Source organism: Acinonyx jubatus, chromosome D1 (genome assembly GCF_027475565.1).
Source record: "Acinonyx jubatus isolate Ajub_Pintada_27869175 chromosome D1, VMU_Ajub_asm_v1.0, whole genome shotgun sequence".
Classification (NCBI taxonomy): domain Eukaryota; kingdom Metazoa; phylum Chordata; class Mammalia; order Carnivora; family Felidae; genus Acinonyx; species Acinonyx jubatus.
The window spans coordinates 57,153,775-57,167,719 of record NC_069390.1 but is presented as its reverse complement, the minus strand read 5'-3'; the positions used below and the strand labels follow the sequence as shown (position 1 = coordinate 57,167,719).

Here is a 13,945-nt window from a genome sequence, read left to right as displayed (position 1 = left end):
GAGAGTGGACATTCCTGCCACCTTGCTGATCTTAGGGGGAAAGCTCTCAGTTTTTCCCCACTGAGGATGGTATTAGCTGTGGGTCTTTCATATATGGCTTTTATGATGTTGAGATAGGATCCTTCTTTCCCGACTTTCTTGAGGGTTTTTTCTTTTTAATCAAGAAAGGATGCTGCATTTTGTCAAATGCTTTTTGTGCATCTATTGATAAGATCATATGGTTCTTATCTTTTCTTCTATTAATGTGGCGTATCACGTTGATTAATTTGTGAATATTGAAACAACCCTGCAGCCCAGGAATGAATCCCACTTGAATAATTCTTTCAATGTATTGTTGAATTCGACTTGCTAGTATCTTGTTGAGAATTTTTGCATCCACTTTCATCAGGGATATTTGCCTGTAATTCTCCTTTTTAGTGGGGTCTTTGTCTGGTTTTGGAAACAAGGTAATTCTGGCTTCATAGAATGAGTTTGGAAGCTTTCTTTCCATTCCTATCAAAATAACACCAGCATTCTTCAGAGCTAGAACAAACAGTCCTAAAATTTGTATGGAACCACAAAAGACCCTGAGTAGCCACAGTAATGTTGAAAAAGAAAACCAAAGCTGGAGGCATCACAATCCCAGACTTTAACCTGTATTACAAAGCTGTAGTCATCAAGACAGTATAGTGTTGGTACAAAAACAGACATATATCAGTGGAACAGAATAGACAACCCAGAAATGGACCCACAAATATATGGTCAACTAATCTTTGACAAGGTAGAAAAGAGGATCCAATGGAAAAAACTCTCTTTAGCAAATGGTGCTGGGAGAACTGGACAGCAACATGCAGAAGAATGAACCCAGACCACCTTCTTACACCATACACAAAAATAAATTCAAAATGGATAAAATACCTTAATGTGAGACAGGAAACCATCAAAATCCTACAGGAGAAAACAGGCAGCAACCTCTTTGACTTCAGCCACAGCAACTTCATACTTGACATGTCTCCAGAGGCAAGTGAAATAAAAGCAAAAATGAACTATGGGGATCTCATCAAGATAAAAAATCTTCTGCACAACAAAGGAAACAATCAACAAAACTAAAAGGCAATGGATGGAATTGGAGAAGATATTTGCAAGTGACATATTGGATAAAGGGTTAGTATTCAGTCTATAAAGAACTTACCAAACTCAACACCCAAAAAACAAATAATTCAGTGAAGAAATGATAGACACTTTTACAAATAAGACATCCAGATGGCTAACGGACACATGAAACATGCTCAACATTATTCATCATCAGGGAAACACAAATAAAACCACAATGAGATATCACCTCACACCTGTCAGAATGGCTAAAATTAGGAAACTCAGGAAAGAACAAATGTTGGTGAGGATGTGGAGAAAGGGGAACCCTCTTGCACTGTTGGTGGGAATGCAAAATGGTGCAGCCACTCTGGAAAACAGTATGGAGGTTATAAAAAAATTAAAAATAGAACTACCCTACAACCCAGCAATTGCACTACTAGGAATTTACCCAAAGGACACAAAAATGCTAATTCAAAGGGGCACATGCACCCCCAATGTTTATAGCAGTGCTATCAAGAATAGCCAAATTATGGAAAAGCCCAAATTTCCATCAACTGATGACTGGATAAAGAAATGTGGTATATATACATATACAATGGAGTATTACTCAGCAATCAAAAAAAATGAAATCTTACTTGTTGCAACAATGTGGATGAAACTAGAGTGTATTATGTTAAGCAAAAGAAGTCAGAGAAAGATAAATATTATATGATTTCACTCATTTGTGGAATTTAAGAAACAAAGCAAATGAATATAGGGGAAGGGAAGGCAAAGTAAGATAAAAACAGAGTGAGGCAAACAATAAAAGACTCTTAAATACAGAGAACAAACTGAGGGCTGCTGGAGGGAGGTGGTGGGGTGGGTTAAACTGGTGACAGGCATTAAGGAGGGCACTTTTCAGGATGAGAACTGGGTGTCATATGTAAGAGATAAATCACTGAGTTCTACACCTGAAGCCAAGACAATACTGTATGTTAACTAACTTGAAAATAAATGAATAAAAAATAAGTAAATAAATAAATAAGTATAATTTTGTAACTTAAAAAAAAAAGAAAGAAAGGAAGGGTCGGGGTTACTGGGCATAAAATACTTAAACAGTAACAACACCTGTCAAGCTACAGCAGCTAGGAAGAGGGAAGACATATGGAAGTTCCCTGGAGTCTGTTTTTTTTCCCACTGGGGGAGAATTCATCTCCAACTCAGATTCCATTCAGAAAATGACTCCTTCGACCAAAGGCACATACAGTACCTCTACCCTTGTGGGGTAACCAACATTTGATTTGCTGTGGTTGGAGCTATTTCCTGGGACATGGGAATTTCAGTGCTAACACGAGGAAGTTCTGGGAAAATCAGTTCTTGTTGCTCCATGGAAGACAGGTCACAGGTACCCAGTTTGGAGACAGACAGAGGCCCACAGCTCCAGCTACACAGAAAGGGCGACTGTTCCTGAGTTAGGCAGACAGCAGTCTGTAGTGCTCCTTGGAGCAAGCAGCCCTCCCAACGATATCACAGTAAGATATCATAGAAAGGGAGTCCTCAAGCAAATGGAAGCGTAGAGACAAGGGACACTGATTCAAGAGACAACGTCCCAATCCAGATGGTGTGAGATGAGAATGGGGTGGGACGTGGGGTGTAGAAGAGGAATTGAATCCAGAGCTATATAGAAATGGTTCTCTCAGTGTCTCTGAAGAAGGCTTCCCACCAGTCCCATAGAGCTTGAGTTGAAAGCCTTTATCAGAATCCACTGACAACCCTTAGGCTCAGAGGTATGTAAGTAGGGTCAAGGGAACCTTAGAGTAAGGTATGTAGGTTTTTACCACAGACTTTAGCTTCGTTGTTCTCTCTCTCTCTCTCTTTTCATATGTTTTATTTTATTTCTGAGGGAGAGAGAGAGCAAAAGCAGGGGAGGAGCAGAGAGTGAGGAGGCGAGGAGAGGATCCCAAGCAGGCTCCACACTAGCAACAGGGAACCTGATACAGGACTCCAATTCACCAACCATGAGATCACAACCTGAGCCAAAGTCAGATGCTCAAGTGACTGAGTCACCCAGGCCCTTGCTTTGTCATTATCAACCAGTGATCCCATTGTCCTTACGAGGTCTCAGGTTAAAGAACTCCACCAGGAGCTGCTATGTAGATATCTCTGGACCGGATGGGCTTGTGACAAATGACTGCACTCAAGATTCTAGTACTGACAGAGAGCAAAATCCAATGAGGGGCTCATCCACATTTCATACCCAGAATGTTCCTTCACCCACGGTGGCAGGAGGTAGGCTACCACACAAGACAGCCTTAAAGGAGCTACTGAACTAACAAAATAGCTACTTGACTTTTAATTGACATTTGAACTGAAATGGATGCTTCCCAAGACTTATTCTCTTGGATGGAATATGTCTGCCCACGAAACTCCACAATCTGATTGATGTGATTCACTTATGTTACTTTTTTTTTTTTTAAGAACCAATGGATCTAGGGTTAGAAGGCTGCATAAAAGTTTTGTAATCTAGCTCTTACCCAGATATTAAAACCTCTCTGTAGCATTTCAGCCAAAAAGCCCCCAGCCTGCATACCTCTAGTTATATGGAATCTACTAATTTTCAGGCCAAATTTGTACCTAATGGGATAGTTCTAACTGTAAGAAACTTATTCCATGTGTGGGGCTGAACTCTGGGCTCCTGGAGCTACTAACACTAGCACTAGTTCTTGGTAAGCATGGCTGCCCTTTAACAGCCCTTCAGGTGTTTGTGTCCACTTTTCTTCCCCCAGACAGGACCAGCTCTTTCAAGCATTGCTCATTAGACACCTCATCATTATGGGCATCTTAGATGTGAAATGAAATTCTAGACTCAAAGAAACTATTGGGATTGAGATCTATGGTTGAAAAGGGAAAGATGAATGTTCTAGCTAATGTTTCCCTGATTGTTCTGGTTTCCAGATATGTGCTGATGGAAGCCATCTGTAATGGATCAGAGAACTACTCACTGGTCTTCTATCTGGTAGGCATCCTGTCTCTGCATGAATCTTTCTTCTTCCCTGTCTTCTTGATTTTCCTCTTAATTTACCTGCTCATCCTGCTGGGAAATGGCTGATCCTGTTGGCTGTGGTGGCAGAGCCCAGCCTCCACAAGCCCATGTACTTCTTCCTGATCAGCTCTGAGCCTTGGACATTCTACTGCAACCATCGTCCCCAAAATGTCATCCTTATTCTTACTTGGGGACCACTTCCTCAGCTTCCCTGCCTGCTTCCTGCAGATGTACCTCTTCCATAGCTTCTCCTGCTCAGAAGCCTTCATCCTGGTGGTCATGGCCTATGACCGCTATGTGGCGGTCTGCCACCCACTCCACTACCCTGTCCTCATGACTCCACAGACCAATGCTGCACTGGCAGCCTGTGCCTGGCTCACTGCCCTCCTCCTGGCCAACCCAGCAGTGGTGCAGACTTCCCACATGGCTTTTGACAACACTGCTCACATCTATCACTGCTTCTGTGACCACCTGGCTGTGGTCCAGGCTTCTTGCTCGGACACCATGCCTCATGGGCTTCTGTATCGCCATGGCAGTATCCTTCCTGCCCCTTGTCCTGGTGCTTCTCTCCTATGCCCACATCCTGGCCTCGGTGCTTCACATCAGCTCCCGAGAAGGATGCTCAGAAGTCTTCTCCATCTACAGCTCCCATCTCCTGGTGGTTGGCACCTACTACTTACCATTGCCATAGCCTATGTGGCCTACAGCGCTAACCTGCCACTCGACTTCCACATCATGGGCAATGTGGTATATGCTATTCTCACACCTGTCCTCAACCCTCTCATCTACGCGCTGAGGAACAAGGATGTCAAAGCAGCCATCACCAGAATGGCATGTCCCCGGGACCCAGGGCATTGGAGGGACCCTTGATTCTTAGATGTAGTTAATTTTGTTCCCAGGATACCGGTGTGCTAAAAATAAATTATGTCATCAAAAATGTTTTTTGAAGGGAAGAGTGCCTTAGAGTAGGGCCCAAAATATACCATTGAGACTTCCATTTCCATTAATGATATATTGGCTATGAAATCAACCCTTCTGTGGAAAGAAAAAGGTCAGATAAAACAGAAGAAGTATTTTCTTAAAAGTATCAAAATTATCACCTTCTTAACACGCTGGGCAGTGAGTCAGTCTCATAAAAGTATCAAATAGATTTTTTAATATAATAATGCTAAACTAGTAATAAATATGAGAACACAGAAAAGTTAGTTATTAAGACATGAGTAGAATGTAGATCAATAGAACAGAATAGAGAGCCCAGAATCAGATCCTTAAATATATGAACATGACACAGCAGAGTGGTGTGAAAGATGGACATATAATAAATGGTATTAATACCATCAGGTATCCACATGAAATTTGTCCCTTACCTCAAGCAAGCATTAAATAATCATTAAATATCTAAATATGAAAGGCAAAACTATAAAAATATATAGAAGAGTATAGCTCTCATCTTGGGATGGGGAGGTATTTCTCTTTTTTTTAATGTTTTTATTTTTATTATTTTTGAGAGAGAGAGAGAGAGAGTGCGAGCAGCGGGGGAGCAGAGAGAGAGGGAGAGAGGGAGACACAGAATCCAAAGCAGGCTCCAGGCTCTGAGCTGTCAGCACAGAGCCCAGTGAGGGGCTTAAACTAATGAACTGTGAGATCATGACCCGAGCCAAAGTCAAACGCTTAACTGACTGAGCCACCCAGGCGCCCCAGGGAGGTATTTCTTAAGCAAGATTTTTCAAAAACTCTAGACCCAGGGAAAAAAATGATAAATTTGACTGCTTTTAAAATGTAGAATTTCTGTTCATCAAAAGGCACCAAAGAGAGAGTGGAATGCTGAGCTCCAGAACAGAAAAAGTTATTTGCAATGCATATCACCAAGGAAAGGACCCAGGATTCATCCAGAATACAGAGAGAATTAATTCAGGTCAATTTTTAGAAATAGTCAAGTCATAAGGAAAATTAGCAAGATGCTTCACAATCAGGTGACCAGTAAATCTAAGAAAACACACTCAACCTAGTAGTAACAGGAGAAGTGCAAATTACAACAACAAATAGTTACCACTAGAAAACCCATCAGATGGGTTAAAATGTCCAAGTCTGACAATATCCAATATAGGGAGCATATGGGTTGATGGAACCCTCACACTTTGATAGTGGGAGTGTTCGTAAGTACAACCACTTTGGAAAACACTTCATCACTGTCTTATCATGTTGAAGATCCACATACTTTATTATCTGGCATGGCAGCATTTCTATAACTTGTAAAATTTTCCTAAGATGTAACACTGGATGCCAATAGAATATGGCATACATATGAACTACGTATATGCACGACAACATGAGGAATCTCACAAAGTGTTGAGCAAAAAAATTATGACTCAAAAAGATATATATGATATGATGCCACTTGTATAAAGTTTAAAGACAGGCAAGGCTAAACTACATTTTTTTATATTAAATATAATTCATTGTCAAATTGGTTTCCATACAACACCCAATGCTCATCCCAACAGGTGCTCTCCTCAATATCCATCACCCACTTTTCCCTCTCTCCAACCCCCCTTCAACCCTCAGTTTGTTCTCAGTATTTAAGAGTCTCTTATGGTTTGTCTCCCTCCCTCTCTGTAACTTTTTTTTCCCCCTTCCGCTCCCCCATGGTCTTCTGTTAAGTTTCTCAGGATTCACATGAGTGAAAACATTTGGTATCTTAAACTACATTTTTTTATAAATGCATACAGATGGCATACATTGTGAAGAGAAGGCATATTTCTTATAAAAATGAAAAGTGGGGTTCTTTTTTTAAAAATTTTTTAATCTTTATTTACTTTTGAGAGAGAGAGAGAGAGAGAGAGAGAGACAAACAGCATGAACAGGGGAGGGGCAGAGAGAGAGGGAGACACAGAATCTGAAGCAGACTCCCAGCTCTGAGCTGTCAGCACAGAGCCCGAAGAGGGGCTTGAACTCACCGAGCGTAAGATCATGACCTGAGCTGAAGTCAGATGCTTAACCAACTGAGCCACCCAGGCGCCCCTGGGGTTCTTTTTTAAAAAATTATCTTGTTTATTTATTTGTTTAAGCTTACTTATTTTGTGAGAGAGAATGTGCAAGCACGGGAGGGGCAGAGAGAGGATCCCAAGCAAGCTCCTTGCTACCAGCACAGAGCCCGACCCAGCCCAGAGCTCCACGCAGGGCTCGAACTTACAAACCACGAGATCATGACCTGAGCTGAAACTGAGAGTCAGATGGGCTTAACCGAATGAGCCACTCAGGTGCCCCAGAGTTATTTCTGTAAGAGAGGGAGAGGGTTGTAATCAAGGGGGAGCACCTGGGGCCTTATGAGGTGTTGCCAATGTTTCATTCTCCCATGGATGGTGATGACATGGTGTTTACTTTACAATTAAACTCTATATTAGATTTTATATATGTTTGTTCTATGTGAATATTGTATTTTATAATAAACTCTTACAAGGCATCATTCCATTGGGCAGAGGCTGCCAAAGTATTTCTCAAAGTTCGCTCTAAGTCTTTCCGTGGGTATGGTGACTTGAGGTGGTTTTCACATTCACAGTAAGCATCAAGCTGCTGAATATAATTTTCCCCATTTGTCCATTCACTTAAGAAAATTTTAATTGGCGGGGTGCCTGGGTGGCTCAGTTGGTTAAGCATCCGACTTCAGCTCAGATCATGATCTCACAGTTCGTGAGTTTGAGCCCCGTGTCAGGCTCTGTGCTCACAGCTCAGAGCCTGGAGCCTGCTTCAGATTCTGTGTCTCCCTCTCTCTCTGCCTCATCCCTACTCATGCTCTGTCTTCTCTCTGTCTTAAAAATAAATAAAACATTAAAAAAAATTTTTTTAAAGAAAATTTTAATTAGCCTTTGGAAGGTGCTAGACCATGCTAATAGAAGCTAGAGATGCAGAGAGAAATCAGGACAGTCGCTGCCCTTAATTTGTTTACCATATCTAGTGAGGAAGACAGACAAGGGCAGAAATAGCACAGTGTGGTTTGGGAGTCCTCATGGAGTTAACAACATGGTGGATGTGGATTGATTGAACGGAAGCCCTGAGCTGCTCCCATCAGAGAAAGTGAGGTTTCATTCTAGAGCTGGCCAGGAGGCTGTGTGGCATGCCGGTTGCTATCTATCATGGGGTGTTGATTTTTAGCTTGGACCCCCTCAGTCAAGAAACGGAGTTCACAATCAAACCCAAAAGACTTTGCCACTCAGTTTTCTTCAGGAATCACACAGGTCAAAAAAAAAGTCTCTGGAATGGGCAGAACTACAGCGCCCCCCAAAAAGGCAGGAAGGAAGACCATTCTCAGAAAAGTGAATGGCACAGACAGTGACATTTTTGTTGCATGTGTTAAAGGGAAGAAAACCTTCCTTAGAAAATTGTGATAAAGATGCAGCATGTGATTTAGGCAAGGGCATTAACAGAGAGTGAGAATTTCAGTAAATAGCAAATAGTAAATAGTAAATAAGCAGAGTCTTTAATAGACTTTTAAAGTCACAATGATAATAATTTTAAGTCAAAATTATGAAACAAGGCATCGTTAGTGAATTCTCCCCTCCATTTCTACTCCCTCCATCTGTTTGCATGCCCTTTACATAAATTGGTTTTATTCATATTTTTTTCTTTCTCATTTTAATAGAAGGAAATCTGTATGCTTACACACATATGTATAATATATAAATATGGCTATATTATCTCTTCCTTAGGGAAATAGTAGCATTAGCATACTATAAGACCGTTCTGCACTTTGATTTTGAAACTTTAATCAACAGTTTGCAGAGATCAAGTTTTTGTTCAAGGTAAGCAAAAAAATGGGTGGTGAGAGAGGGAGGGGGCATTGCTGGAGTGACCAGCTTTACGTAGGAACATGAAGAAGAATTAGTCCATGGGAATAGGCGGGAAGACAGACTGTGGGCATGGATGCTGGCAGGTGCGCGGGTGTGCAAAGGGACTCTATGCATTTCCTTCCTGTTTGCTGGAGGGACAATGGGAAGAGGTATTGTGGATCATGGAGAGAAGAGAAGGTTTGAAAAAGTCATCTGGAAGAGGAGAGGAGGGAACAAACCAGGGACATATTGAATGACCTGTCAGAATCAAGGTCTGTGGAGCCCTTTTACATTAAGCTCAGATAAGGTACACCTACATCAGGAAAATACTTTCTTAAAATCCACCTCACTTTTTCCTAAGGGTGCAGGGCTCATCCTGAGTCAGGGTATGTATGACTGATATCCCAATGTTATGGATTCTTCCCAGTGGAGTTTTTCTGTTTTTGTTTTTGTTTTTTTTTAACCAATCATTAGGACAATTACATAGGCCAAGTTGTTTTACAGGCATCAACGATTTGATTTTTTAAAAAATCTGATCGTTTATCTGTCCTCACCAATGGCTACCTATGCTTCTTGTCAAGATAATAAAATCTGTCAGCTAAAAGACATAAGGTCATTTATATAGTAACTATATATGTCATGAGTGTACTATGTGCTATATTGTATATCTCAATGTTACAGGGAGAAGAAGGAAGAAAAAACACTAAAAAATGAATTCTAAGATTTCAAAAGCTAGTTTAAATCACTTCTAAACTCAATTACAAGGTTAAGCTCTAAAGCTGGCTCCACTTATCAGTTACACGTGGTGAAAATACTTAGGTAGTCATGAGATTATGACTCCATTATAAGAACGATATTTATGGTAATACCATTTCCTCTGCATTAATTCCATATATTCTTGATGGTAAGTAAAATGCTCCTAGTATGCTAAATTCTTATTTGGGGCTGTTTATATTTCCAGCAGCGTGGTTCAGTTTAATCTCTTTTATCTTCCTCTTATGTGTTCTTCAAATATATTCTGAGAATTGTCTGTGCTACCTTGTCTAGTTTCAACTTTGAAGCCATCATTATTTCTAAACTAGATTTTTTGGTTTCAAGCCCTATGTGTTTTAAATAACCTGCCCATTTTTTTCTGTGCTATCTTTAAAATAATAAACTCTATCACTGAACGCTACTTCCACAAATATTTGGAAATTAAAGAGCACACCCCTGAATAACCAATGGGTCAAGAAAGAAATCACGAGGAAAACTGGAAAATATCTTGAGCTAAGTAAAATGAAAACACAGCATACAAAAGTCATAGGATGTAGCTAAAACAAGTGCTTTGAGGAAAATGTAGAACTGGAAATGCTCATTAGAAAAAGAATAAAAATTTCAAATTAACAGCCTATTTTTTTCAAGTTTTTATTTTAATTCCAGTTAGTTAACACATAGTGTAGTGTTAGTTTTGGGAGTAGAATATAGTGATTCATCACTTACATACAACACCCGGTGCTCATCCCAACAAGTGCCATCCTTAATCCCCATCACCCATTTCAACCAATAGTTAATAGCCTAATTTTTAACTTTAAGAACTTATAAAAGAGGGGCACCTGGGTGGCTCCATCCGTTAAGCATCCGACTTTGGCTTAGGTTATGATCTTGCCGTCTGTGGGTTCGAGCCCCGCATCAGGCTCTGTGCTGACAGCTCAGAGCATGGAGCCTGCTTCGAATTCTGTGTTCCTGTCTCTCTCTGCACCTTCCCTGCTCTCTCTCTCTCTCCAAAATAAATAAACATAAAAAATTTAAAAAAAAGAACTTAGAAAAGCAAACTAAATTCAAAGCAAGCAGTAGGCAGAAGATAACAATATAGATTAGAGTGGAAATAAATGAAAAGAGAATGGAAAGAACAAACCTAAAATTTGTTCTTTGAATACAAACACAATTGACACACATTTAGGTAGAGTGACTAAGAAAAAAGAGAGAAGATCCCCAATTACCAAAATAAAAAATGAGAGAGAGAACATTACTATGAACCAAAGAGAAATAATTACAAAATGTTAAAGGAAGAGACCACCACGCCAACTCAGAAACAAAAGGCTGAACCTAATCATTAGCTTAAGCATGGGAATGCTATCATTTATGGCACAGTCTGGTTTGGAGCGACATGGCGAGCTGATCTTACACAGGGTTGTGGACAACACGGAGATTAGAGGCTGCTGGACCTTCAGGGGTGCCAGCATCGAGGGAATGGTTTGCATGTAGTGGTGGAAGTGTGGTTTGCTGGAGTGAAGCTGTTGCTGGGTGGCTGATTTTTCAACTGGCTGGCTTTCAGGAGCTTGCATGCTGGTGGGAAGCAGTCATTAAACAATACAACAGGTTTATGGGGCGCCTGCGTGGCGCAGTCGGTTAAGCGCCCGACTTCAGCCAAGTCACTATCTCGCGGGTCCGTGAGTTCGAGCCCCGCGTTGGGCTCTGGGCTGACGGCTCGGAGCCTGGAGCCTGTTTCCGATTCTGTGTCTCCCTCTCTCTCTGCCCCTCCCCCGTTCATGCTCTGTCTCTCTCTGTCCCAAAAATAAACGTTGAAAAAAAAATTAAAAAAAAAAATACAACAAGTTTAAAACAAGTTCTGAGGACTATGTGTTACCATGGCTATAGAACAGCCTGTCATTTCCTAGAAGCCTGAGAACACTTTTCTTCTCAGAGGTAATGAAGTAAATCATATTTTATCCCGTGATGTTATACTAGTAAGTCTTAAAATGTTGGCTTTTTACAAAGAAATCCCAGCCAACAGTTTGGCTCTCCTGTTTTGGGCTCACTTTTGTAAGTAAAACAAAAGAAAATTGGGAACCTAAAAGGAAGCTAAGTCTTGGTTTTTGTTTGTTTTCTCCTACCTACTGCAGTTCTGCTGACCATTGGGCTCCATGTGACCGCTTCCCTCCAAGAAATCACGCCCCTTCCTTAGTTTCATCGGGGACATCCTGGAAAGCCCTTAGTCCTTCTCATGCTGCCAAAAGCTGGCTCTGGGTGGTTTTTTGTTTTGTTTTTGTACAGACCTGGTTAAAAAAAAATTTTTTTTGAAGTATAGTTAACACACAATGTTATAACATAGTGATTTGGCAAAGTCTACACGTTATGCTATGCTCCCAAGTGCAGCTACCATCTGTCGCTATACAACGCTACCATGGTTCTGGGTGTTTGTTAAGGAGCTCTGTAGTGTCTGAACAAAACAGAACAGAACAAAAGAATCCACCTAACAGTCCGGTGGTTCTGCGGGATTCTTTGCCTTTAACTTAAGAGTGGTTAGATCTTCTCCTCCAGAAAAACCTTCAGCATTTACCTTTATGGCACTGAAGCAAAGATCCACATATATAAATTTATCCCAAACCAAAATTCCTCTCTTCAGTTGGAAGGAGAAGATCTGGAGAGGACAAAATAGCACAAAAAGTTCTGGTTTGTTATTCAAAGAAATTTCCAAAACCATCTTCAGTCCCATTGTGACATTGGTTAGATCAGAAGGGGCTGTAGCCTCTGCTGTATCATTCTTTTGGTTTCCATCAAGCTGCCAATGGCTTAGTAATCTTGCGTCCTGCAGTTGTGTATCTACAGTCGACATCTATTATGCAGGTCCTTTCTGTGGGCTGAAATGAATCGCTCGTGCATGGTCTTCCTCTGTTCTGGGCAGCAGCATCAGGCGCAGCAAGGTCATCTCAGTCATTTCTGAGGTTCGTGGTCTTGAAGCCTCTATGTTTGAAACCGGGACAGTCCCTGCACATGCACACCCTATTATTATTCCATTTTAAAATGTGCTTGCTGCTTGGCCCAGAAGTTCTACTTCTAAGGATCTGAGACAAATATCTGGGTGCCCATCCCCCAGATTCATGTTAAAAGGACATTAATAATAATATTGTTCATAATAGCAATAATTGTGCACAACCTAGATGTTCGTTGGCAGGAAAATGAACAGTCTATGTCATATCCATATTATGAAATACCAAACATCAGATAAAAAGAATGAAGTATGTCAGATGGAAAGGTTCCAAAACTTAGTAATTTGGAATATAAATGATGCCATCAAGAGCAAAATGATTCTATTTATGTTAAAAGAAAAACAAAACAACCCCCTCCCCCCAAAAGAAAAACAAAACAACTCCGCCCCCCCCCCCCCCCCATGCTTAGAAAAGATCTGGAAGGAACACACCAAATCATTACCTCTGGGGAGGGGAGGGGAGAGGAAATATGAGGAAGGGCTGGTGTGAAGAAAACATTCACTTTTTACTCCATAAATAAATCTCCATATTGATTAAGATATTTTACAATAGGATCTATTTATTACTTGTGAAATTTTAAAAAATTGTTTAAATTTTATACAGATTAGTAAAAGAATGACAAGAGTCAGAAACTGAAAGCAATGGAGATAAAGGAAGGAATCTGAAAGACTGAGGTACAAAGGGTCGGCCTGGCACTGGCTGGGGCTAGGGCACAGACCCCCACCTCACATTCTTCCCACAGAACCCCCAAGATCCTCATTGCGCCCGAGGAGTAGTGTGCTCCAATCACACAATAGGGTTTTACTAATTTGGTTGGTCAAAACTCAGATCTCACTTACTGGTTTACTGTGTGGGAGGCACTGAGCTAAGTACCGAAAGCTTCCCAGGAGCCTGTGGGTTAGGCAGCATTTTTATATACCCTTTTCACAGGAAAGGAAGTAAAGGCCCAGTGAGGCTAAGGGATTTGTTCAAGGTGACATCACTGGAAAGAACTCAGGTGTCAGCCATTAATTGATGTGCTGCTGAACCACTCAACAGGAATTGGGTCCAAATCCCAGCTCTACCAGCTGTCACTCCTGTGACCTTGGGCTAGTAAGTCACTTCACTTCTCTAGATCTGTTTCCTCAAACGTCTGATAGTAGGGACAATCCTGGCTCTGCTTGTCTTCCCTGGCTGTTGTGAGGCCTGATGGAAAAACAAGAATTAAACTGTTCCGTTGCTGATAAAGTTCTGGGACCCATGAGGGTTGTTAATGATGTTGTTTCCATTACCTG

General features: G+C 41.1%; 1 pseudogene; it reads left to right on the top strand.

The window, feature by feature from the left end:
- Positions 1-4,018: 4,018 nt before the first annotated feature.
- Positions 4,019-5,157, top strand: LOC106977997 (olfactory receptor 2AT4-like; annotated as a pseudogene).
- The last annotated feature ends 8,788 nt before the right edge of the window (positions 5,158-13,945 follow it).